The 27,591-nt window shown below is 38.0% G+C and overlaps 1 long non-coding RNA gene across 1 annotated transcript; it reads left to right on the top strand.

Annotated features, from left to right (window-relative positions):
* The first annotated feature begins 304 nt into the window (after window positions 1-304).
* On the top strand, window positions 305-27,268 carry LOC136029631 (uncharacterized). The gene is made up of 2 exons (XR_010618088.1): window positions 305-531; window positions 25,973-27,268. It is a non-coding gene; the product is annotated as an uncharacterized LOC136029631 (long non-coding RNA).
* The last annotated feature ends 323 nt before the right edge of the window (window positions 27,269-27,591 follow it).

Raw genomic sequence — 27,591 nt, 5'->3', positions numbered from 1 at the left:
GTGACTGATTGAAATCTTGACCCTTATTTTCGGCTTTTTACATTAGTTGTAATTTGCATTGTACGTCGCCATAGTCACAATTATCAATACTGCTTGATAAAAATTTGAGCGCAGATACTTTGACCCTAGGCCCGAATGTAGCTACACCAAAAAGTCAGTCTCCATTTAGCATTTTATGCAAAACGGAATAGAAAATGTTAATTCTTTAATAATGTAGACTGATATTCCCTTCCGTTTCTATGTATTAGCAGAAAAAGAAACCGAAGTTGTTCCCTTTTCCACCACGTTTACCTTTTGTAGAAAATACCAAATGAAGACTGGATTCAAGTCCCGTGTGAATGGATGCTATAATTGGGGCGGAAGAAATGAAGGTGCCATTCAACAATGCGGGAAACCGTACAGTTTTACAGATAGATTCCAGTTAGAAGAAAAATCTAGTAATACGGAAAATGCAGCGTCTTTCAGCTGGATTTATTTTTGAAGAAACATTTGCAGTCACAGCTAAATCATGGCTTTGAATATCAACTGAAGGTATTTGTTTTACATATTTATACGAATTACATGGTTTTCAAATGAGAATATTATTCAATCTCTGTGATAAAACCTGTGATTATCTCCGTAGGAAAAACCACGCGGTTTTAGTGGAGGAAAAATACAGTTTGACCTCGGGGAAATTGCAGCAGATTTTTTTTTTTTACACCAAAATGTTCAGAAAAATCAGCTTAATCACATAAAAAAATCCCCCCGAATCCCCAATGCACAACTACCCGAACCCCTTCCCCTCCTTGAAGTGGAGAAATAAGGGGGGAAATCGAAATTTCTATTTGGATGTATTTTTGGATTTAAGTGGTCGTTTTCTATCAGATCAGGCATGACGAATCCGAATCCGACGTCAGAAATCAAGTCTTCCCTACCCCAGTATCAATTTTCACCTTCACGGAACGGGGGGGGGAGGGGGTAAATTACGCAGGTCATTATTTGCCGGATTCCTGTGGCTAAAAGATAGTTTTATATCAAATAAAGTACCGTATTGCCAGATATAAGGTCAAAAAGCAGGTTTTTTTAAAAAAACTATTTACCTCATTTCCACCTCTAAGGGGTCTGTAATATGAGGGATTGCTAAGTATAACATCTTGAAAAACAACTTCTTTAATCGAGATCAAAACTTCAGATCAATCAGTTATAAAAAAAAAAAACGTTTAGAACTCAGGTAAATTATTCACAAGAACATTTTGATTTTAAAGCACAACCTAAAGCTAATTCTTCTTCCTGCTCGTCCTCGTTATCATCGTCATCCTGTCTTGCTGCAGCGTTAGCTCATAACGCCCCTTTACACTCCCCGCAGGCAAAGCTGTGGGGCAAACCGTTCCGACGGCAGCTACATTTGAGCGACTCGCACCCGCTGGTGCCCTGGCACCGCACCATCTTCAGCAGGTTCTCTGGTGCTGGTGAAGCATCCGTCATTATGGGAAGATACATGTTCCGTGACGAAGAGAGGCACCAACCCCACTCTTCGGGCTTTAGCGAATCGGACGCGTTTTGCCACTCCATTATTTGCAAATAGCACCTGTAAAAGTGGTACTTTGCGGCAGCTAAAGTCGGCAGAAGCCGCTCTGCCTGAACAAAAGAAATTGCACTTGTAACCTGCATTGTAAATTCTCCCACCCGAACATCTTTCAGAGTCTTCTCATTGCTTTTCCGCATTGTAGATGCGGAGCAAAGCTTTCTCTCCAGCTTCGGCGATCTCCTGGTGGTTGCAAGCATCAAGCCTGGAGGTCTTGCAAGCATCTTTAAAAATCCCATCTTTTAGTGACAAGGAAACCACAGTTGGTTTCCCTATGCCTTGAAGTCTAGATGTTGTATCGCAGCCAGACATTACGTGGAAACCGAGTATATTTTCTGCTGCTTCGGTTCCTAGTTTATTCTTGATCCTTTGTATGTCGTACACTCGTCCGTTATTTCCATGTGTGTCTGTCTGCATAAAGATATCACATGCATCAAGCTTGGTATGGTACAGCAGAAGGACTAATAGGTCGGTATCATTCCCAATCAAAGTGGTCGACGAAGTCTCAGCGCAAGTGACTGCAGTTTGTACAACTAAGACATCGGCATCATCCTGAGTTTGTAGAACTTTGCATCCTCAGTTTGCCAGCCTCTCAGCATGTAGGTTGATGAAGTATTCTTCCTTACTTTTGACAGTCTTCATGTTAGGAGAGAATTGAATCGTTGGACACGACAAGCCTATGGTTCTCTTCAGTTGTGTGCAGTTCTTCATCGTCGGTGTATCAGTGTAAGAGTAAAAAACTACCGCTGCTTGGCCGAAATGTCTTGTGACATAATCTACGTAAGATCTTGGCACCTCAGAGTCACTGGACCATCGAGCTCCTCAATTTTCATCAGTGCATTTGTTAGAGAGGCTTTGTCAGCTGTCCTCGTCACCTCAAACGAACTAATGAGCGATGGTGGAAAACTACAGAGCTCGAACGACAGAACCTCGTTCAAGTCAGAACCACTGGTGCTAGCCACTGCGGCTAGACGTTGGAAGATTAGAGCTGGGTTGACTAGTACCCTCTCGCAATCTATCTCCACGGATGACTTTTCAGCCAGAGTTACAGCTTTCTCCTTTCTCCTGAAAACATATCTCTCAACGTCTTTCGCTTCCATATCCTTCAGAATGGTTTCTCCCACAGATTTGGCATCGTCTGTGTTTACAGATGATGAAGCGCGGAAACCAGTAACCACGCTCAACAGCTGTGAATCTGGCCTGAAGGGTTCTAGAGGCTCAATGTATCGAAATATTTTTTCGATGTCCGCCAGATCTCTAGCTCTCCTCGAAGATATCGCTTCTGCGTGATTTTCAACATTAAACTCCGCGAGGCCAGTCAGATTCTGCATGCGTTCGTTAACGAGAACCAAAGTAGGTATAGCAGATGTCCAAATTGTCCGCTGAAATTCAGTCATGCCTCTACCTCTCGTCAGACCGCCACTCGTTTTCATACTTCTCATTAACGTCTGTTCGATCACCAAATCAGGAGAAAGTGCCGCCCAGTGGTTGTCAGTTCTTCGGATGAACAGGTACTCTTGTAACGTTCTGGACTGCTCTGGGTTGTCTTTCCTCAACTGAAACTTGGACTGCACGAACATCCAAGTAGACTTCGTGTAAAAATTGTGTCCGGAAGCAGCAAAGTAAGGAAGCATTTCCAACAACGACTCTAGATAAAGCTCAAGGTAGCGACTTCGTTCAGCTTTCAAGTTCTTTCTCAGGATTCCAAGTAGGTCCAGATACTGAAACCAAAGACGGGCAGTTCTGGACTCAAATAATCTTTCTTTTGCACTTTGAACTATTTCATAGATAAACTCTGCTGCTTCTAACACCTGCACTTCGTCGATGGTATCTCCTTCAAGGAGCGACTCGTACGCCTGTTTTGCCTTTTTAAGGGATTCTGGTAGCATGTCATTGCCATCAAATGCTCTATTATCCAGTTCTGATGATAAAAGGTTCGCATGAAGGGCTACCTGCAACAGACCATGGCCTCGCACAACATGAGAGACAGCTTTGCCTTGTAACATACTATGCACAGTGTTAGGCGTGTATACTTGAATTAGGATTTTCAAAAGTCTCGAGTCAGCCTTAAGGAAGCCAATGGCTTCTAGGAAACTCATGCGTGTGTGAAATCCACCTAGGACAACAATACCATTTCTTAAAGCACTTGCGGCAGGCTCTGCATCGACGATACACTTCGCCTTCTAGTAAAGCGGTTGGTCAAAGGTAATGACTAGAGTTTTTCCAGCTCGACTAGCGCGCTCGTTAGTATTTATAAGTGTAGAATAGACACAGGAGATATCGCTTGGATTGTGGTCAATCATTGGCAAATAACGAATATTCGAGTTTCCCGGATGAGGTAGCTTTTGGTGTATTGACCCCATAAAGGCCGACCAGCTCATGTATGAGCTTCTGAAAGAGCCAGAGATGTGCCTGAGCCTTTCAACTTCACATTCACTGTCATGAGTGTCACCACTGTTTGTCAAGCAAACAAAAGTCCTTGGTTGCGACTTTTGATAGGTGTAGAACAGCACGGTGCCGATAGACTTCATCTCATCTCCACTTACTTCTTTTCTTGGCACTGAAAGCTCCGTTGCCGGCAACTCAGGTGTAGACACTTCAATAAGTCCCATTCCATGAAAGGTATTCAGGCCGTCGATTGTAGCAATAGCATGATCGACGTTGTCTCCTAAGTACTGAAAAAAATATGCATTCTCTTCGGATTCTTCCAACAACGTTTGATTTACTGCTGCACATCTCTCAAATTTTTTTACCTCTAAGTACGAAGAGTAGAAACCAAGATTGTGCAGTGTGTCAAATAAAAATGGGGACGAGAAATTGTGATACAGCTGCGAAGCCAGTCCTATTTGTACAGGAGACATTAAACCACGTGGCCTGCATGCCTGCATTATAGCCTGTCCGATAGAACACATTAGACAAGGCGTGTCAACCCCTATCGATGAAAGCAATAGACAAAGATGTGGGCACACGAAGTTCAAACACTTCTCTACTCACGGTATTTCGTTAGGAAATTGGTAGGAATCCTTGCTTGTCGTAATGGATTTGATTTCACTTCTTATTATCTTTCCAACGACTTTGATGAGCTGATCCCTTTCTCCGTTTTCACTATCTGCTTTTTCCTCTTGGTGAAATTCTCGTAATATCCTGTCAACTGTATCTCTAAATGTTATGAGTGTCTCTTTCCCATTTGAATTGGACACAACCACTTGTTCGCAATACTCACTGACTAGAAAATCCTTCGCTTGACGAAAGCTGTAGGCCAAACTGTCACAGTCGGTTTCAGAGAGAATATGAGCCATCTTTCTTGAAATGATCGTCTGAGGTACCGGTTCTTCACTGTTGGCATAGCACCGAAGCGCTTCTTCGAGAGCGGCTTTTCTTGCACTATCGCGTGGTCTTTCCTTCCATTTCTTTGTTGGAGGCACGTGTCACTCACTTCTTCTTGACCACTGAATTTTTGTGGAATCTCTTTTCCTGTCCTGAAGTTCACTGAGCATATTTGATGATAAATGGCATCCTCTGCATGAAGGTCAGAAGTCTTTGAATTTATCCGACCAAGCACTGTCATGTTCCACTGATCGTTCCTGCTTTTACACATTACGCTATTTGAATAGTCGGAGCTATGAGTTCGTACTGCATAAGCTTCAGCGAATTCACGACTTATGATCTTGCATAATTTCACTGCTCGACCACAGAATAGGCAGTTCTTCGACAAATAAAAGCGTAGAGCTGAAGATCTGGTGGGGGGAGGCTGCAACCGTTTCTTTCTGCCCAAGTTTTCTTTGAGCGTTCTTTTCTTTGTCGATCCGACGTCTGTCACAGATGTTACGACGACACGCGGTGTGGATTTCATTTCCAGTCGTCACAGCTATGCTACTACCTCTTTCTTTGCTTGCGTTATTCACGGCATCGACTCCTTTCTCGGATAATATGGTAGTGTTTTCACCGGGTTTGTTGCTGCTTTGGCATATCGGGCAAACCATGTTCTCTTCATTGACGGTTCTAGATTAAAAAGAGACTGATTATGTCATACAACTTGTTTGTTCAGTCAATCCAGGCACAGTCCAATCGGAATTCAACCCATCGCCGCCTAGAAGAACAAATTCAGCTTGAATGATACACAGTAGGTTGCATTGCACAAATGAAGTTGAAAAGTAGAAATGAATATCCGCTCTTCCAAAATCAGAAGCATAATCCTAAACACTATCTTACTAAATACTTCTAATCAACGCTCGCGGATCCCAGTTTATTATTTTGTCTTTCCTTTGCGGAAAAATAAAACGGCACAAACCTTGTATATAGCCTTGAACACGCCAATCATCTAGCAAGTACTATGGTAGATGGCTCTACTGATTAGATCACCTAAGGAATGACACTAAGGAATGGAAACCGCAAACTGGAGGGGGAGTCTGGAATGCTGGTCTGAAATTAAACTCTTCGAGACTCATATTCTAAGGCGTCATTCCTAGCTTGATAGGAAACGGTGAATCAACCAACAAATGATCAAAATAACTAGTTCACGTTGTTTAACTTTCACAGCCGATTTAGGTAAGATGAAGTACTTCACCACGTAAAATCAGGTTTTAAATTCATTTTCGAATTCACCGCCATTGATTCCATAGGAAACTGCCAAATAATGCAACAACCTCTTAATTTCGAGTTCCCCCCCCGCGCCCTTTAAGGGTGGAAATGGGCATTAGGGTACAGAAAAAAGGAAAATCTGAATTCAGATATGGAGTCAGCATGCTCAATTTGATTGGAAACGACTATTTCAACTCAAAAATATTTATAAACACAAAAGTCGGATTTTCCCTACATTTTTCCCCTTCAAGGGCAAATTTGGGATACTTGTGCAAAGGGGATTCGGGATTTTTTGTGTGTGATTAAGCTGATTTTTCTGAGCATTTTGGTATAAAAAAAAAAATTGTGTTGCAATTTCCCCGAGGTTTGACCATTTTTTCCGTATCTTTCCTCCACTATTTGTGCATTATGTAATTTAGCTTTTAATACATTCGGCAGGACAGAACTTCTAAGAGATTTTTGTTGAGTAAAAAGGTATATTAACGGATTTTCTGAATAACGGATGGGATTTCGAGAAAAAATTGGAAACACTGTGTTAAAGATCGATGATTGATTATCTGTCTATTTGCTTCCATTGTATAGCGTATAGTGTAGTAGATTTGATCCCCCCCCCCAAAATAAACAAAGAGCCATGGCTACAAAAAGAGATAATAACATACAAATACAATTAAGAGATTCAATTTAAGCTTTTGAACAAATGATTAAAAAAAAGAAAACACGCTATTCAAAAACGCTAACACAAACAAACGAAGTCGTCAAGCAAAACCCTAACGGTGGGTCATGCCAACACGAATAAACCGCGCCAGATTCTTAACACTAATATTTCATTCATTTTCAAACAATTCCCCCCCCCGAGGGTCAACCCCCTCATCCACTCCAAAAATCTCCATTCTCAAGTGCCTTATCCCTTCCCCAAAAAAATGCAACCGATTTTCCTCCCATTCTCCATACATTGGACAACTGTCATTCTAAATCTTAACACTCTTCATTCTAAACCTTTACAAAAATCTTTTCCCCCCAAGTGGCATAAAATTACTTCTACAAGAAATTATCCACTTTATAATTATCTGTCTCTCCATCTCGAAGTGTGTATTAGTTAGCTAGCTCCATTTCTATTTTCATACATCTTCATGGTTTTCTTGTTAAATCAGAAAGCTCTGCTATATGTATCTGCTATAGCTCAAATTCTAAGCAATCTTGTCTGCAAGGCTCTCCTTGATACACACTTAGGATTTTTAAACTATTGTTGATAATATGTACGGACACTTTTTTTTTTGGGGGGGGGGTATATATACAAAAACTGTTGGTATTTATTTTTACACTATGATTTGTATTTTGTTTCTTTTTTTCGGGGGTTAGGGTCGATCTATCACAGCAGGATAAGATAAAAGTTAAAGAAAATAATTGGAAAATATGAAGTTAGTCGCAACTGCAAAATGATTGCCTTATGATAAAAATGCACAGGAATAACAGGCTGGGACAAAGAAGTGCAAATAACTACTTCCCGTGGACTTGAACTGGCGCCAACCAGAGGCTTCACTAGCCAAAATGTTAAGGGAGCGCAATGGATTTCATTGAATGGTTGGTCATTTTTATTGACAGATTTGGGTGTCATTGCTATCAAAATTACTTTTTTTTCCGTTTGAAATTGATCTTTTTTTTATTTTATGTCTTATATTTGCATCAACCCAAACACCCTAATAGAAGAAATGTGAGTAACTCCGTGATTAATGTGAGTAAAAAATCCGTGCTTTGCTCCACAATTTTGTCGAATCAAATTTCATCAGACTGACTGAAATAGGAGGACTGACGCCCTTGGCTTATACGTGACACCCCTGACGAGAACTATAGTGGTTGATACCAGATAACCACTTGTGACCGAGAATGCGTCCACTAGGTGTACATCAGAAGGTGTTCCCGTCTGGAATACCTTTAAGGGGTATATTCTTGTTAATTTTTTATTTACTTTTTTTTGTAAATAACATGGAGTCAAATTCTAAAGTAAAACCAAGCAAATGTATAAAATTGGCAGAGCTCCTTATTCTAAATAAGCTCTGAATTGCCTTTAAGGAGCGTTTTCTCTTTTTAATTTAATTTCACTAAGTTTTAATCTAATCATATTTCATTACATAGAATCAAATTCTAAATCTGTATCAAGAAAACAACTCATTTCAAATAGGCAAGCCAAATAATTTCTTTAACTTTTATCTCAAGCTGCTATGATCACTCAGCCCCCGATCCCCCAAACACGAAAAGAAGAATCAAAAGAAATAAATGTAAAAATATATCTATAGGATAAATTAAATAAAGAAAAAGGTTTTTTTTCATCTGAAAGTAAGGAGTAGCATTAAAACTTAAAACATACAGATATTGTTCCGTATGTGTGGAAGCCAATCCCCCCGTCAACACCTCGCTCGTTACGCTAAGGCATTTTAGGGCTTCCAGAAAAGCTTGTTATTCTGATTAAGCGGCCCCTTGTGTTTTAACTGTCGTTCTTATCTGGGACAAAATTTGAATATTTAGTCAACATTTTCGAAGAATAGCAGTTTTATTGAATAAGTTCTTAATAGCTTTTTAACTACAAAATTTCGGAGGGACGGAGAGAGGTACTATTGTTTATGGATTTAAGTTCTATGCGACTACTGATCTTCTTCGCGGCTAAAGCAATCGCTTTAGCCGCGCAATAATTTATCGCAATAATTTCTTATGCTTAAAAACATTGTATGCATATGTTTAGATACATTGACATGTAGTGTCTAAGTAGGAAAAGAGAAACGTTATGATTTAAAATCGCTAAAAACAAAGCTACTCGTGGGATTTGCCGCCCAACCCCCAAGAAATTTCCTGGTGAGGCTCACGATATCTCGGCTCGCGCTTTCTCTGACTTTGTGATGTCGCACCCATCTCTGTAGGTAGCAGACCTGTAAATGTATTGTTTTATGCTACATTAAAAAAGATTGTCGCAATACGAGTAGCACTATAACACCCCCCCCCTCCCTGGCGCTAACAATATAGAGGTAGGTTAATTCCAGAGAATTAAGAGGGAGAATAATTCTATACCCCCTTCCATCGCAAAACTCGTTCTAAATGTATAAGAGGGCCTAATGTGGGCTAAGATGTTTGGGCATTAAAATACACGCTTTGAGGCATCTGCCTCGCTCCCTTCTACAAAATGACCCACCGCCCCTGTTTCGCAATAGCTGATGTTCGCGGACGCATCATTGTGTATAATTTTATAAAATATGAAGTAAATTTGTTTAGTCGAAGGAGTCTTTAAAATAAACGTTAAAAACATTTTAATGCAATAAGAAGGAAGGTATCGAATCGTAGCTCAATTATTCAGGCTTAGTCTAAATGAAAGACGATGATAAATTAATTCTCACCGATACCTACTCCCCATGCCTCTTCGTATATTTTTCTGGAGGTTCATGGAGTTTCGACAGTTTGGAAAGTAAAAAGCGCTCTTTTAGGCATCCAAAAGCCCTTCCCTACTTACCCAGTGACTCACAGCCCCTCCTTCATAATAGCAGATGCTCAATAACATCTTTTCTTCGTCAATTTTATTTGTCTTAATTTCTCTTTGGCTGCTCAATTTTATACTCGAGGAGAATTTTATAGGGCGTAATTTCCCACGTGGGAGAGAAAATAGGCTAGACTAGTAGTGGGGGTTTTGTGGATATAAGCGTGCCCATAGGGAGTATACTATTGGATAATCCCTCAAGACCTTATTACGTGCACCTGTTTTTTGTGTAATAGGAGTTGCTTGTTTACTTATGCAAATGTTTTCTTCAAGACATTGATGCTGAGTATGTACACTTGTATGTTACGTAATACTGTAGGGTTGCTTTGGTAAATTATCGAGGATGGTGTAATCATGAGTAACTTGTTTTGCTAGAGCTCACGGGATGCTAGTAAAATGGGGAACCCACGGTTGTAATTGCAGATTACGTAATCCCGCTTGACTTACTAGAGCTCACGTGCCGCTAGTCCAGTGGGCAACCCATGGTTGTAACTGAGGAACACGTAATCTTGCGTGACTTGTTTTTTTAGAGCTCAGGGCCAATAATCAGCTGAGGATGACGCACACGTGGTTGTTACGTAGTACTCTAGGACATGTTATTATTTTTTTCTTCAAGGCTTTTCTTTTCATTTAGAAATTTTTTCTTCGAAGTTTCTTTTTTCTTAAAGATTTTTTTTTGTTTTGATTTTTTTTCATTAAGAATATTTTTTTTAAATTTTTCTCTTCGAAACATTTTCTTCGAGATTTTTTTTTTCTTCGAGATTTTTTTCTCAGCGAATCTTTATAGTCCGATGGCAAGAAAAGTTTTTGTCCGCTCTAAGAATTTAACCGAAGACCAGAGATTTTCCCAACGGAGCGATGCCTTAACCACCTGTAACAACAAATACTTTCTAATATTATGTTTCGGGAAACAAATTTCATGAAATAGGGTGTTTCCCGTACGGCGAATTATCTACCTAAATTCTAGATCGATAACGTACATGTTGCTTCCTACGCAACCTATGAATTGGAAATGATTTCGCTAAGCAGTTAGACAAAAGAGGTTTTTGTCTGGTGTGCAGGTGTTATGAATTTTCTGACGCGAGCTAGACAAGAACAAGTTGAATTAGGTATTGACTCAGTTGGATGTTAAGTAGCATTGGCAATGCATCTTTTCTTCTCCTTGGCTTTACCCTTCCTCTGATCTTTATAATGATACTGGAATAGCTCCGCTGGATCATATTATAGGTAAAAGTACCCTTTATTTTGCGCATTCTGCTTTTCTAGGTACTCTCCCACCGCCCCTACAGCAGTTTTTCTCACGGACAGGCTCAGGTAGGTACTTTTCTTCTTTACGTAATTCTTCTCGACGATTTATTTTACCAAAACGATCTTCTACAGCAAGCCAGAGGTCTCCAGTATATCAATCAATTCTATTATGGAACTCCATCCCTTCGGATGTCCCTCTTTTTCTTTCTGCAAAGGCATTATTTCGTCGGGTATTTCCAATTCAATAATTTTTCTCTCTTTATTAATCCTTTCCTAATTTGTATGTCTCTTCTCTTCTTTTAAAATAATTTTCAGCTATATGTTAATCTCCTTCTAAATCTTCTATCTGTTAAATATCCTATCTATTCAATGTCCTTGTCTTGTTCCAGTGTTTTTTTTTTTTTTTTTTTTTTTTTGTATATATTTTATAGTAGTGTTTTATTCTTGTTCTCTGTGGTCCATTACAAGCAAAGCTTCTTGGGCCTAGTAACCACTTTACTTTTGTAATAGATTTTTCTTTTAGTATCAATAAATTGATTGATTGATTGATTGATTGCGCAAATGATTTCAATGGCCAGTTATCAATCTCATATTTAAAACTGAATGATAATGATTCACCTTATTGTTTCTATGGATGGTATTTCTGGGGATCCAATATTGTTTCCCATATTTTTTATTATGTTTTCTCCCAAATTCTGTTTAAAGCACAAGAGAGGTTACTTCGGCTTGAAAAAAACGAGTTCTACTTCTACTAGCAAAAATAAGGGGATATAGAGATAAACAAAGGGAAACAGAATATGAAAACTGGAAGGACCACGGAAAACGCAAGAATGATAGATAAGAAAAACACACTCTATAATATTACGTGTCGAAGATTCATCGTGGAACAGGAAATATAAAAGATGAAGGACAAAACTTTTAGTTTGCTTATTAGTTTTATCAATAAGTAAATCTTCAAAAATTATTCAAACACTTTATTCTTAGGGCACTTAAATCGGTCTTATACAGCTAAGAAAATGAGTGCTGAGAAATTCACTATAAGTATGCCCACGACATCAAAGATATAATATTGCATTAAAACCACATATTCGATCTGTAAATCTAGATTTGTTGAGGGGAAGGTGACTTATTGGAGGTAAATTCGAGGGGACACAAGACATATGACTGACATGGACACAATGGACATGGACACAAAACAGACAGAGTCAGACACACAATCATACAAAGACAGACACAGAGGCAAGTAATCACACAGTCAGACACACAGGTACGGAGATAGAGAGTAAAAAACACGCAGGGTCAGACATACAATGACAGACACAGAGACAGGCAAACCCATTTTTAGACACACAAGCACAGAGAGACAGGAAAAAGAACACACACGCAAAGACAGACAAACGCATAGTCAGACACAGAAGAACGGAGAAAGAGAGAGAGAGAGAGAGAGAGAGAGAGAGAGAGAGAGAGAGAGAGAGAACTAACCTACAGATGTTGGGTACCTGCGGGTAAACCAGTTAACTTAGGCAACCAATAGCTCCCAGGTACATGTGTAGTGCGCGCCCTGCTAAGTCAACTTAAATGAACTTAGCTTGAAGGCAATATTTCAGTTAAATATTACTTATACTGCCATGAGTGTGTAGAATTCACTGCGCATAGATTGGCTGCAGGTAGCCTGGAATACGGAAATTTCGCTGTAGGTACCTGATGAACTGTTGTAGGTTGGCTGTAGGTAGCCATACTTTGGTAGGTGGTACTTTTACTGATCAAGTTGATTCAGGCAGCCATTTCATTGTCTCTATTGACGGCAATTTTATTACTCAGATCGATTCCAGCCTCATTTCATTGTTTGTGCCTGTGTGTCTGACCGTGTGTTTGCATGTCTCTGTGTTGGTTTGGTTCAGTGTCTGTTTGTGTTTTTTTTCTCTCTCCTTCTCCATGCCCGAGTGTCTGACTATGTGTTTGCCTGTCTCTATGTCTGTCGTTGTATGATTGTGTGTGTTTGTGTTTGTTTTTTGTTTCTGTCTCTCCGTGCCTGTGTTTCTGACTGTGGAATTGCCTGTTTCTATCTGTCTTTGTGTTTTCATGTCTGACTCTGTGGGTTTGTGTGTGTTTTTGTCTATCTCTCTCTCCATGCCCATGTGTCTGATTGTGTATTTGTCTGTCTTTGTGAATGTTTTTGTCTCTCTCTCTCTTTCTCTCCACGCCTGTGTGTCTGACTGTGTGTTCGTCTATCTCTGTGTTTGTCTTTGTGTGTTTGTGTTTCTGACTATGTGTGTTTGTGTGTTTTTTGTCTCTCTCTCTTCGTGCCTGCGTGTCTGACTGTGTGTTTGCCTGTCTCTGTGTCTGTTTTGTGTGTTTGCGTGTCTGACTCTTGTGTCTTTTTGTGTTTTTTTGCCTCTCCCTCTCTCTGTCTCCGTGCATGTGTCTCTGACTGCGTATTTGCCTGTCTCTGTGTCAGCATTTTGGTGTCAGACATTGTGTGTTTGTGTATATTTTTTTGTCTCTGTCTCCACATGCCTGTGTATATGACTGTGTGTTTGCCTCTCTATGTTTCTTTCTTTGTATGTTTGTGTTTCTAACTCTGTGTATTTGTTTGTGTTTTTGTCTCTCTCTCTCTCTCTCCCTCTCCCTCTCTCTCTGTGCCTATACTTCTGAATGCGGGTTCGCCCGTCTCTGTCTCTGTGTTTGTGTGTCTGACTATGTTTGTGTTTTTGTTTCTCTCTTTGTGTCTTTGTGTCTGAGTGTGGGTTTGCCTGTCGCTGTGTCTATCCTTGTGCTTGTTTGTTTGATTATGTGTGTATATTTGTGTTTTTTGTCTGTCCCTTCCCACATTGGTGTATGATATGCGTCCGTCTTCTTGTGTTTTGCGTGTCAGACTTTGTGGGTTGCATGTTTTTTTCTTTATCAGCTATGCTTCTGTGTAGACTGTGTGTTTGCCTGTCTCTGTATACCTGTGGGTCTGAATGTGTGTGTTTGTGTGTGTGTGTTTTTTATCTGTCTCCCTCTCTGCCTGTGGGTCTGACCTTCTGTTTTCCTGTCTTTGTGTGTGGACTTTGGGAAAAATCGTGCCCATTTCTCTCAGTCTTCAGTAAAAACCCTGTTGACCTGTTTCACACTCTAGTGGACCCCTACGAGCCCGGTTGTAGTACCTTTGTCTCTGAAAATTCCCCTTCTTACATCCTTGACTTTTGAATAAACATGTTAAACGTTGGAGCTGTTTTCGGGCCCTAAAAATAATGGAAGCATAACAAAATATTGAATGAAATATTTTTATTGGAGTAGTGGCATGTAGAATATCGTCATAAAAAATGAATGGTTTGAATATATTCCATAAAATACTTCATTATATTCTCTCTTGACATGGCACTTATCCTATTTTAGGGTCATAGACAACTTTTAGCAACCTCGCCATACATGTCATCATTAACATTATAGTGTTACTAATTGAATCTGTTGGTAAACTTTTGATGGTACTAGTAACGTTTACCGGTGCTTTGTTTTTCTTCAATCCATCTTTATATTACTTGGTGATATTGTTTGTCAATACCCTTTACTTGCGGTTGCATCGTTTATTATGACATTATTTTTACATAGGTTGCAGTTTCAGCACATAGGTAAGATATACGTTATGACGATGCTGCAGAAGGCTCGTCCTCTTCTTCTCCTGTTTTGAATGCTACTACCAGAAAGATGGCGATATGATCTATCAACGGGTAATGTATTACCAATAGCATAAGCACGTAGCTGGCCTTCACCATCGACTAAAAGTCTGATGTTTGCATTTTTCTTTTAGCACTATCATCTCTGGAAATGTTACTCTCGCATATCCACCGTTTTGATGATGGAAGTTCTTGGGCACTCCAAAGGACTTTAACCCCTCACTGTCATGACAACGCACGCATACATTTTCAATAGGATCCCATTAATACTTGTTTCACACTTTCTCTTAGTCATACTTTCCCTTTTTTCAAATATTTTTCTTTGTCAGCTTTCAATGTTATGATAAATTTATCATATACACATACTTGTACTTGCCTGTCTCTATGTCTATCTTTTTTTGTTTTTATGGCTGACTCTGAGTTTTTTCTGCGTCTTTTTTCTCTCTCTCTCGCTTTCTCTCTCTCTCTCTCTCCCCTGTCTCTCTCTCTCTCCCCCCCCTCTCTCTCTCTCTCTCTCCATACCTGTGGCTGACTGTGTGTTTGCCTGTCTCTGTGTCTGTTTTGTGTGTTTTGTGTCTCACTCTGTGTCTTTTTGTGTGTTTGTGTGTCTCACTCTCTGTCTTTTTGTGTGTTTTTTGCCTCTCCCTCTCTCTGTCTCCGTGCATGTGTCTCTGACTGCGTATTTGCCTGTCTCTGTCATACAGAGCTCCCATTTTTCTCATGCGGCTAAACTTTCATCACTAATTCCAACAATTGCCCATTGCAAGAATTGGGACGATCTGAAGGAAGGTTATGAGAAGTACAAGGAATATCTAAGCACATGTACTGATTTGAAAATTGAATTCCAGATCTTGAAGAGTCACTGGTCGAGCTTAGCAACGGAGAAGCCGAAGACAGCTATTTCGGCTCTCAACAGCTGTCAGGAACAAATTTTCATGAACATCTTTGTATTGCTCACAGTCTTTGTAACGCTTCCACTTTCAACATGCGAGGCAGAAAGAATTTTCTCCAAGGTCGACATAACGTCGTCCGCACTCAGAAGCACAACGTCAGAGGAGAGGTTAGAGGCGCTGTTGTTAATGCAAGTAAACAAGAACGAACTGACGAAAACAGAAGATGTAATAAATTCGTTTGCCATCATAAAAGCTCGGAGACTGAATCTGATACTCTAGTATGGCCTTTTGTTCAATTTTTTTGCAGCCGGAATTCGATAGTAGACTAACCGAGCTACAACTCTTCTCATCCCACGATACGAACCAGATCTACAGAAACGAAACTTACCGATTAACCGACAAATCAGTCAAGAAAAGAACCGGGCTCGAAAATAATAAGGAGGTATGGGTGAAATACTCTTTGCTACTACTACTAGTAGTGATATTTAGATTAGTAACGTGATTCAGTTTATCTAGAAAAGTAGAGATGGGATGGTACGATATAGATTAGTCGAGCTGGGATGGTATGATATAGATTAGTAGAGATAGGAATATGTAGATTAGTAGAGGGAGATCTATTACTTAGATTTGTGTGTGTGGGCGAAGAGGGGGGGGGTGAGATAGAGAATACGAGTGATATATAGTAAAAAACATCAATGAAAAACCATACCAACATACACACGCTAAAACATACAGAAAAACACGTACAAATACAAACCCACACACGCATACACACAAACACACAAAAACAGAAAACAGTTATACATACATACATACATACTCATACCTGCACTCTTTTCTACTCTACTACTGCTACAACTAAAAAAAATAATGTTTTCTTTCTTTAGTAATTAAGACAGATTAGCACTTGAATGTGGCCTTAGCCTTATTCACCCATTCTACTACCTAGGACAAACACTTTTTCGAAATTCATATGTTGGAATATCACAAAGCTTCATATTACCATAGAAGAAAGCTAGGTGTTGGGGTTTGGTTTTATTGTTAGGAGTGTGGGGGTGGCACTGGAGAAACTTCACGTTGGTGCCCATTTTAATACTAATCTCCAGGATTTATTTAAATTTTATTTTTTTATAAATTCTATGTATTTTTTAAATCTATATATCTTCTAAGGAAATTTAAAGGAATGAAACATTAAATTTTTAGGTTACAAATCATATAATGTAAGGTTATTAAGGGCTAGTATTAAGGGCTAGTAAGGGCTATTACCCCTTACTCTCAAGCCTCTACCCCACATGAGACACTGATTTTCTTGTAGTTTAAAATTTAAACAAGGAGTAGAAAATACTTTCAGGGATGAGTAAATTGATCTTTCTTCTAGTTTACATTTCAGGTTAAATAAGTGGCGAGGATGTACAAGCTCAAGATGTTATATTAACGTCATTTCATCAGAATTATTGAATGTAAGTTACGTGGTAATGTTAATTGTAAAACAACTGATATAATTTACCCCTTAGAATGTAATAAATGCTGTTTACAATATGCGGAGGAAACAACTGAAAATATATATAAGAGATTTTCTGGTCATAAAAACAACGGTTATTAAAAAAAAACTAATAGCTATCTAGTTCAACATTGTAATAATGTTGTAATAATTGTAATAATCGGAGTTTAAAAACTTAAATAAGGAAGAGAAGAATAATAGACTGCGCAAACAGGAGGATTTCTGGATCCATACTCTTGGTACAGCTTATCCTTTTGGGCTAAATGATCATGTAGCAAAATATAGAGACGTGTCTCATGTTGTTAAATGTATTGATGGTCTTATTGATCATCCTTCTGTTATGTGTCCTACTAATTGTAAAAAACGATTGAGAGGGCATAGGAAAAATAATAGGAAAATTCTTAAAAACTATTGGACAAATGATATTTTATTATAATTTAATACTCAAAAGATTGGACAGTGATATAAATTGGAAACCTGTTTATAATTGTAAGCAACTAGGTACATTTGTAAATCCCACTTACCAACATGTTATAACAGGGGACTTATCAATAATAAAACATGAAGAACTTCAAAATGTAATGAATAAAGGGGTTAAATTTCGTCTTTTTCATCATTTGAAACCATCAAGTATTCTTGGTAGCTTGGAGAGTGATTTTGATTTATTTATTGACAAGTGGTGCAAGAAAGAGAATAAATAAAGAGTTTTTAAAGTTGGAAGAATTTAATTATTAATAGAATACGAAATAAAATAAATGCTAACTTAAAAAAAGTAACATTAAATCATTATTTTATAATGCTAGGATAAAACAAGCAATTGCTAATCTACCGAATGAATTTGCAATTTTACCGGCTGATAAAGCTAATAAGAATTTTGCCATAACTTTTGAGAAGTTGTATTGTGATGTCTTAACAAGGGAATTGTGTACGACCAATGTCTATGAAAAGGTGATGTTAGAGGATGAAAATTTAATTTAAAAAACAGAGGAAATATTGTTTAAAAATTTAATATTAGAATTATGATAATGATAAAAGTTCCCTTTCCTTTATTGGACTGTAAAATTTCATAAAATCCCTCTAAACCACGCCCTAAACCACGGTTTATTGCTGGAGCAGCTAGATGTCCAACTGAAATTGCTGCTACTGACCTCTCTTTAATTTTAAGGGAAATTATAAATAAATTTAAAACCTGTTGTTCTGGTACTAAAAAAATTTCGAACTTCAATCCATACTGGAGTGTTAATAATTCATAGCAGGGGATAAACAATGATTTCGGCTAAAAGAATAGAGTCTTTCGATTTTGCGACAATGTATACTAATCTATCACTTAATGTAGTGTTGGAAAATTTAAAAACAGTTATTAAGAAATCGTTCCTCTTATCTAGTAAGAGGTTCTTCAAAATAGACACTTTTAATTAAATTGTTAGATGGATAAACTGCTTCAACACTACAGTTTGTTCAAGATGTTACAGCCTAGATATGATTTTTGACTTATTAGAATTTGTTTTATACAATACTTATATAAGATTTAATGGTAATTTTTATAAGAAAATTGAGGGAATTCCCATGAGGGGGGGGGGGGGGGAATGCCAGCCCATTTATAGCTGAGTTGTTTTAAATCAACTAGAATATAAATATATGATGGATAAAAATAATCCAAATAACTTAGAAAATGCTTTGTCAAATAATAAAAGGTATTTTGATGATATTTTGGTTTTAAATTGTAAAGTATTTATTGATATTTCTAAAAAAATTTAGCCATCAGAGCTGACTCTTGAACCTAGTCATGGCGCATGTCTAGAAGATCATTTCTTAGATTTGAATATGAATATTTCTGATAATAATAAGCTAGGTTTTAAAATGTATAATAAAACGGATGATTTTGGTTTTAAAGTAATTAATTTCCCGTTCCCTGAAAGTAATATAAAGTCAAATATCAAAAATTCAGCATTTTACTCACAATTACTTAAATTGCAAGGATTTGTAGTAGTTATATCGATTTTAAAAGGAGATGTAAAATTTTAGGCCAAAAATTGATTTTAAGAGGTTTTTCTGCAAATAAATTAAGTTAGCAATTTAAAAAGTTTAATTCTTATTATAATAAACTTTTAAGCAAATACCGAAAGAATTATCTTGAAATACTTAGTGAAATCATTCGATGATTTGTAAAATGGCAACAAATGTTCAGTATTAATATACATGGTAAATAGGTATGATAATGCAGGTTAACACAAATACATGCGGCCCAAAAACAAGGTAGGATAAGTAAGTTATATTTCGGAGGTGATACCTAGAACGGGGATACCGTAGGGATTCTACGGTAGGGACACCACTTGCCTGGGTAAGGAATTTAAAGTGCCGAAACACTATATGCAAATGTGTATTCTCCTGATGAGCCCTTGTGTTGGGTTGTCGCCTTTGAATTATTTGTCTTTTATATTGTTTTTAATATTTGGTATATATTTGGTAACGACTTACGACACGACTGCCTGTCCATGGATTATTCTTTGCGGTTGATTGTGTATGGTTATGCTGTTTGACCTATGTAATTGGATGGGTGAGTAGAGTTAAGGCCTCGTTCAAGTACTGATCTATATTAATTACTAAAGTAGTAAAACAGTCTTCCTTTCTCCTTCTGTCTTTCTTTTCTGTTTATATGTTTTTTTATGGTGTGTGTTTATTTCTTTGTTTGTGCTGATGCATTGGTTATTTCTTTTTTCATTATGACATTATTTCATATATAAAATATATATTTACACTAATATATTATATTTTTCTCTATCACTATTCGGCTTGTATGGTTTTCGAAGAAATTAGGAACTTTAAATATATTTGGGTATTAAACCAGGCCGCGGTAGGGGTAGGGCTTATAATAAACATCATAACATAAACACATTCCTTTTTGAAAGAAAATCAACTTAACAGTGGGGGACACGACCCTTTCTATGTTTTGGTTCTGGTTCCGATTAAAGAATCCTCGAAAAAAGGAGCCCCTGACACAAGTAAAAACCAAATATTCCTTTGCATGTCGTGGAACATCTTCAAAACATTTTCTAGCTGCCAGAGCAACAAGGCAGGACCCCCACATTTCAAGTGCTCCTCAGATATTCCACAGCAACTAGGCGTGCGGTTGGTTTTCAATCTCTTTATAGAAAATGTTGGAATCTTGTACCGGATCAAGGGGCTGCTTTACAATTCACTTCCTCTTGTAAAAACAATTGCATTTCCAATCTTAGACATTAGAGGTTTTCCCATTAATTGATTTTTTTTATCGAGCTCTGAAGAAAAAAAAAAATAGTCTGGCCTACTCATTCAAAAAGTCTCAATGAAGCTATGTAATTTATTCATCAAAGAATCTGCGCACGTCTGTTGTTAATACGCATTTTACTGCTATAGGAAAATAGTATTGGCTTTCGAAGAGGTTTCTTTGTCATTTTACATGAGCATCAGCCAGATTCACAAAAACAAACTGGTCTGACGAAAACGATATCTACACCCCCACCTATCAATGCGCTCGAATCACATTGGTGCCCTTGGTCCAGTGGCCCCCCAAGATTTTTTTCCGCCCCTGGACCCAGTTTATCAGGGTATCTTACCTTTCAAACTAGTTTGTATCACAGTAGTGGAGCAGCTTTGTTTTTCATTTACAGAAGAGCACAAAAGAAGCTAAGGATTCAGCTCGTTTGGGGAAAGAGGGAGAAAAAAGTGAAAACAACAATATCTTGCAAATACCTTTTAGCATTTAAATTAGACCCAATTTGGAGGCCTTAACTAAAACAAAATTGGAACAATGGAAACCACAGTACAGGTAAAAGCAAGTGGATGCTGCTTTCCATATTTATTCTTGCAGGTGGGGTGTGGGGCCCTCTAAAGGCCAAAGCATCATTTTTGCTTTACCAAAAATAGTATGCATTTCCAGGAGTATACTTTTATTTACCAAATCTTCAACAACATAAAAGAAGAAAGTATCGATACTGAAGTGAAGAAAACAAAATTATTTGAATACTTTCTTTGGGGCTTTCATTTACTTTCATTGTTTAAAAGAACACTTTCTTTGTTAGAACCTTTAATTTTGACTCTATTTCGTTTGAAAATATGAATAATTTATGCCTGAATAGAATATGAACTTAGTGGATTTTCGGAGCATTTTTTTCCAGTTTGTTGAAGCGATATTTTGGGTTAACGAATCAATAGATGATCTACCTATTTATTTTCTGCACGTTTGAAAGGGATGTATTTAAATAAGAAGGATATATGGATAAAACTTGACACAAATCAGACTGATCAAACTAGATTGCTTGTTTAAACCGTAATAATACTAATTCCATGACGTCTCACCATTTTTGACTTTCCCAAAATTATATTGATAAAACAGAAAATGAGTAAATTATGTTTTGTCATCGATTTAACCAAGCTTAAAAAAGTTATGTCTTTATTGAGGTTTACTTGGCCTTGTCCAAGCGCAAGTTTTTGTTGGACTTTAAATCTAAGCTTTTTCTACTTCCATGCGTCATGTATAGACACACTTAAAGTTAGTTTCAAATCTCTACCTGGTCCAGCCATGTATGAATGTAATTTTTAAGCCGAATAGAGAGAATGTGCATAGCCCCGTTTTCATACATCACGAATCGTTTCACCTTTTTGTTTATGGATGATCAAAATTAGTCCCAGTGATTGTTCGAAAGAAAACTTTTGGTCCTTTAGTAGATGAAAAAAAGTTTAATTATTAAATTTCAATTATATATAGGTGTTCCACTAACCCAGGGACTCATGGAAATGAGCTTCAACCTTTTAAAGTTAAAGTGGTTGGGCCTTTTCCGGGCAAACCCTGACCCAAACATAAGAACTGAAGTCCAGACCCTTTTCCCTTCCTAAGTGCTCCCAGAAAATTTTTGGTCGGCCGTAAAGCCCTTCCTGAGATATTACAGATACTGCGTTTTTATAGCTTGGATATCATTTGGATTTACCTTGTCACTTCTCCTAGAATAGATTCTACGTCCCGAAGGGCCACATAGTACAAAAAAATAAAGGCAGACCGACGACAATTATTTTTTGTTTCTCTTGGTACCCCCCCCCCTAAAATTGAAGTCTCCTTGCCCATCTGTCCTTCGCAAATACTACCCAAGTTTCAACTCCGTGACTCGACCAATTTTGGAAATATTGAAAATAAACTGTTTTGGTAAACTGGATATACATACCGTCTAACAACTTACTTCTGTCCCAGTCAAAACCAAGGTCCACCTGGTCCATCCAACATTCCCTGAAAGTTTCGACTTGATTCCCCAAGTTTTGGGGTTAAATGTGATGTCAGATTTTGTGTATTTTAAATGTCTTAAGATTAAGAAAAGAATAATTTGGTTATCTACAAGACACCTCAACATATGCTGCACCCAGGAACATATATACCCTCTTGCCCCGTTGCTACTCCACTGTTGCAGACAAAGAAATATTTCCTCAGAGGAGAGTAGGTGGGTCGGCTGTTTTTCCCTTAAAGGCTGAAAAGGCAAAAGGATTGCAGGAGATTGCAATTTAAAAAAAAAGATATTTTTCGGCAAAATCTTTTCCCTCAAAAATGGACCGCCCATGGAGACACCACAGCAGGCTTTCCCCTTCCCACCCCTCAGATAAACAAATACGGGTGGGATCACTGTGTATAAATTAATAAATCTAAATTTATATATAGTAGGTGGGATGTAGTTTTTACAATAGTTAATTGACAGAAGCTATATGCAGGAATACATGCAAAGGGAGGGCCTTTGGGTACACCCTCCCTAAACTCTGTAAATTTTTCCAAATACTGGGCACTTTTATACGAATTATCAAAGAAACCATTTTTTTTATCCTCCCCACTCTCCCCACCAAAAAAATTCTATTTACATGCCTGGTTGTAGCAAACAACTTTCAAGGTTGTAAGATCTATGAAGATAGGGCTGTAGCTGTCAACAAAAAACGACGTTCAAACTTCGTTTATTCCATTCTTTTCTTTATTTGCATGAGCTCCGATGGTATTGGCGTTTGGCGAAAAGGTAAGGCCACTGTATTTAAATTTGTATGTATTTCTAAATTTATATACAGTGGGTAATGTAGAAATTTTGAAAGAAGAACGATCCCAACCGATTAACATATAGAGCTCAGTAATAGTCATTTGGTGGTCACTTGACGTGTCACATGCTCACTTCCGATTTCATTCAGGAGTTTCTGCCAGGTTTGAAAAGATAACTCATAAGAGCCCAAGCCAAAAATATTATTTTCCCACTAAATTAGTTCAACAATTATACATTGAACTATACGGTCCCTGGCGGGTATGTACGCATGAAGGAGGGGTCTCCGAACTCACCCCCTCTTTAACAGAAAATTTTTAAATAAAAACTTTTAAAGTGGCTTCCCGACAAAACCCAACAAACGTTTCTGTCTGCCACAGCCAAGGCTACGACAGAAAACTCGTTGCTATCTGACTAATACTAATTCCCTACACCGGAGCTTTGTAAGCAATAATATTTACTGAAAAGCTTCGTCTGACGATCGAGTACCGTGCGGAACAAGCTCCGAGTTATTGACTCATTATTTCTTGTCGTGGGGATAACGTATATCAAGTTCATCGACAAGGTATATTGATTTTTCACATAACAATAGAAACGAATTACTAACGTAATCACTGACGTCATTGCATTTGGATAAACAACTGCATTTTTGGCTTGCTGAGATCTACCACTTTAATATAATGCTGCATTTTGAATAACCAGAATTAATGACTTTTAGAACTGAAAAGTCCAGTAAAATTATAAACATTTTTAAGCAATATATAAAGTTTACATATATTGTCAACAATCGAAATTATTTTTTACTTTGGAACCTCATATTAGGCAATATTATGATGAGAAACGGTGGCTAAATGCACCTGAGGAAGTTTGTGGATGTAGCTGAGGCTACATCCACAACATAAAGCATAACATGCATAATATTAGCATAACATGGTTTTTTCGTGGTCGCAGATACCTCTCTTGAATTTTCCTTTGATAATTCTCTTGGTAATTCTCTTGGTGTGCTGTACGCGCATACATATTATTCACTATTATTGGTCATCATTTATCAAGTATTAATGCCAGAAAGTGTTTACAAAACCATGTTCGATTTCCTACGCTGTCATTTTCGAAATATTTTCCGATATGGAAATGCGCAATGGGATAGGATCAACACCGAGCAACACCGTTCTCTTTATTATCTCAAAAGAGCAAATAACAAATTTAACATTCTTAAGAGAAACTTGGAGATCATTGACCCAAAATATGTCTAGCGTTTAATTAGCACGCGCCCATTTTTAGGTCCTGTAGAACTTGACCTTCATTTGTTCCATTTGGCAGTGATCGCTAGTTTAAAATAACCTGCCAATTATTTGGATGTAGAGTTTTTATTTTAATCAATTGAAACAATAAGAATCTGTTCTCGTGTCAACATGTAAACTATTTGAGGTAAAGAATTTTAATAAATAGGTTTTCCAGCAGAGCGGTTCCAATGGTCCCGACTGAAATACAAGCCAAAAAAAAAAATCCAAGCCAAAGTGAAAAATTGGATCAAACTGGGCCACCAAGCTGCAGTGACCGGGGCAAGTGCCCCAGTTGCCCCCCCCCTCCCAAGGAACGGCTCTGGTTTCTAGAAGCTAAGGAAGAAACGTAAAAAGAAGCAACTAGAAGTATTCGCGAAATAGCCAGGGGATGCAATTAGAGGGATCGGGACACATATTTTTGCTTGGTTGCTCTAAATACTACTAATACTACTACTAATAACTCACTGCAGCACCAAGCCACCTAAGGCCAACACAGCTACGCACGCTCCTCCTACAACCTAATCTATTCAAGGCCTCCCTCTTTACACCTCCCAGAAAGTTCCCATTTCCTTTAAATCTTTATTTTTGACATCCTCCCAACCCAGACACAAGGACGACCTTCTTTTCGTGTAGCCCTAGACGGTTGGCCAAAAGGGACAATCTTTGGCAATCTGTCATCCTTCATCCGCAGAACTTGGCCTAGCCATCCCAACCTTTCTTTCATTGCAGCCTTAGAAAGCGGGATTGAACCACATTTTTCGTACAACCTACTGTTTGAAATACGGTCAGTCAGCCGGGCATCCAGAACAATCCGTAGGCAATTTCTCTAGAAAATATCTAGTAAATTTTCATCTGCTTTTCGGAGCGCCCATGTTTTTGTTGGACTTTAAATTTAAGCTTTTTTCTACTTCCATGCGTCAGGTTAGGTACTGTAGCTTCTTTAGGTTAGGTTAGGTTTAGGTGCTCAGGTGTCACTGTAGCTTCCAATATTCTAATCTTGGTTTGCAGATGGAAAAAAATTGAATTTCAAAAATGTAAGGAAGCAGTTTTTTTTTATTCTTTTCAATGAAAATACCAAAAAAGGTATTTTCCAAACTCTGGTGCTCCTGGAAATAGCTTAGGCTCGATGGAAGGGAGTTAGATTTTGAAAATACATTATCAGTATATTCTATTCTGATAATAATAAAATACAAAGCGTCACATATGACTAATAGGTTAAACTCTAAGCCATGCTGAAAATTATTTTAGCACTGAAGGGCACACCTGAAAGAAACAATAAACAACGACGCATGTCGAATGGTTTATAGTAACAAACCATAAGTAAGGAACGTCCCCTGCCAATCGCTATCAGAACTCGAAAATAGGGATTTTGATAGTATTATACACGCACCGTTAACTTTTTGTGGTGATTTCAAATGTATAAAGTTGTTAATTTTAAAGTTACTCTTCAAACTTATTAACACAAGAAAATATGCAGAATTCTAGAATTAATGGGGGAAACCTCCTGAAAAGGGTCCGATTTTAGCAAAAACTACGGTATCAAATCCAGCATGTCTAAAACCATGTCCAGAAGGTTTCAAGTTCCTTTACTCAAAAATATGACGTTCCGCATTTTTTTTCAAGAAATTTGGTAGAGGGTAGGGGTTTATTTTTTGCTGGTTCGTCTAATTTTTTTTTTCTAGGGGAAACTGTAGGCTGACCGTAGTCGCAGAATATTGGAAGAAGGGCTATTCAAACAGATATCCAAATTTAGAGCGTATTGTTTATGCAACAATTGTGCCGTAAGAATGTCCTGATTTCTGCTGTTATACCTCCAAAGACAAAAGTGTGCGAGAACCAATTGCTGCAGAATTACTGACAAGCTATACAAATAACCTTCCCTCCAATTTCAGATAGCGCCACAGAAAAGTCGGGATTCCTGCTATTTTGTGGTACAAAAAATGTTTGGCCCGATTTGGGGTCAAAATACCATCAAGTGAAAATTATTTGATAGCCAATCAGTTTAGAGCCATTGAATTGCTATATACATAGCCTCCCAGTTTCAGAGGTAATGCTTCCATGTGATGAAAAGCAATCTTCTCTATATTTTTGTATAGTCCGTACAAAAGAAGAAAACGTTATAAAAATATCTAGGTGTTATTAATAAGAGTTATACCATATTGTATAGTTGGACACCAGCTATTGGCAAAGCCATTCATAGGGTTGGTGGTGCCCCGGTAAAAATTAGTTACAGTGCCTCTTCCTCCCGGTTCAAATATAAGCAAAACAGTAGAATCAAATGAAAATTTGATCAAAGAGGTCAGTCCCCCAGCAGCCCCCCCGCTGTAGTGCCTGGGACAACTGACTGGGTTGAACCCCTAGGAAAAAGTTTGGCAATTGGAGGTAGAGTTTAGAGGGTTTTTCAATCAAGAACAGGATAACCAAACCCTCAAAAAGTGCATTTCAAGATCAAAAATTCCAAATTCTCGTAGAAAGTCTTTTCGATCGATATGGATAGAGGATTTAACTCCCAGCATCTCTTCTTTTGGAAGAGCCCTGGCTAAGTCGTTGGCGCGCTGGGTTGGGAATCCTTTCTCCAAGGGGCACGGGTTCGCTCTCTGGCGTAGCCGGTTATTTGGTTTGAGGTGGGGGTCATTGGCGTGACACTACAAGCTCAGCTAGAGTCGACCCAGCTCTAAATGGGTTCCTGGAGAAATCTGGGGAAGGTAAGCAGGAAGAGTGTGCGAAAGCACAGGATGCCCCCCATCGCAGTTCCTGGCTGATGGGCCACGAAACGGAGATCAGCACCTCCGGTTTGGACTTTGAGGGGCTAATGCCGTCATACTTACTATACTGTTTATATAGAAGAAAAAACTTGAACACATTAAATAAATTAAATTGATTCAATAGATTCCAATCAATACTATAAAAAATGATGAAAATAAGAATTAAAAGCAAACCAAAAAAAAAAAAAAAAAAAAAAAAAAATGCAAACCAAATGGTTTTCGTAAGGCATTCTCGGCTGAATTGCGAAGGATATCCCACAAACGAAAGGATTAAAATCTGATCTTACTGTCGAAGTATAGTTTGAATGTTCCGAGAACTACGGAGCTTATAATTCGACCGATCAGATACAAAGGATGAAGTAAATCTAAGGAATCTGGGAATATCGCCGTGGAGCTGAAGAAAAAGTCAAAGGTGCACAGAAAAGAATAAAATGTTATTCAAGGTTACTGAACGATTTACGTCATGGATAAGATGTGTAGCTTTTTTGTAAGTATGGGAAGAAAAGAAGCGGTTTAAGCAAAGAAGGAAAAGTAAA

Source organism: Artemia franciscana, chromosome 1 (assembly GCF_032884065.1).
Source record: "Artemia franciscana chromosome 1, ASM3288406v1, whole genome shotgun sequence".
Taxonomy (NCBI): Eukaryota; Metazoa; Arthropoda; class Branchiopoda; order Anostraca; family Artemiidae; genus Artemia; species Artemia franciscana.
Note: the sequence above shows the minus strand (reverse complement) of the source record. Positions and strands in the feature narration are given on the sequence as shown.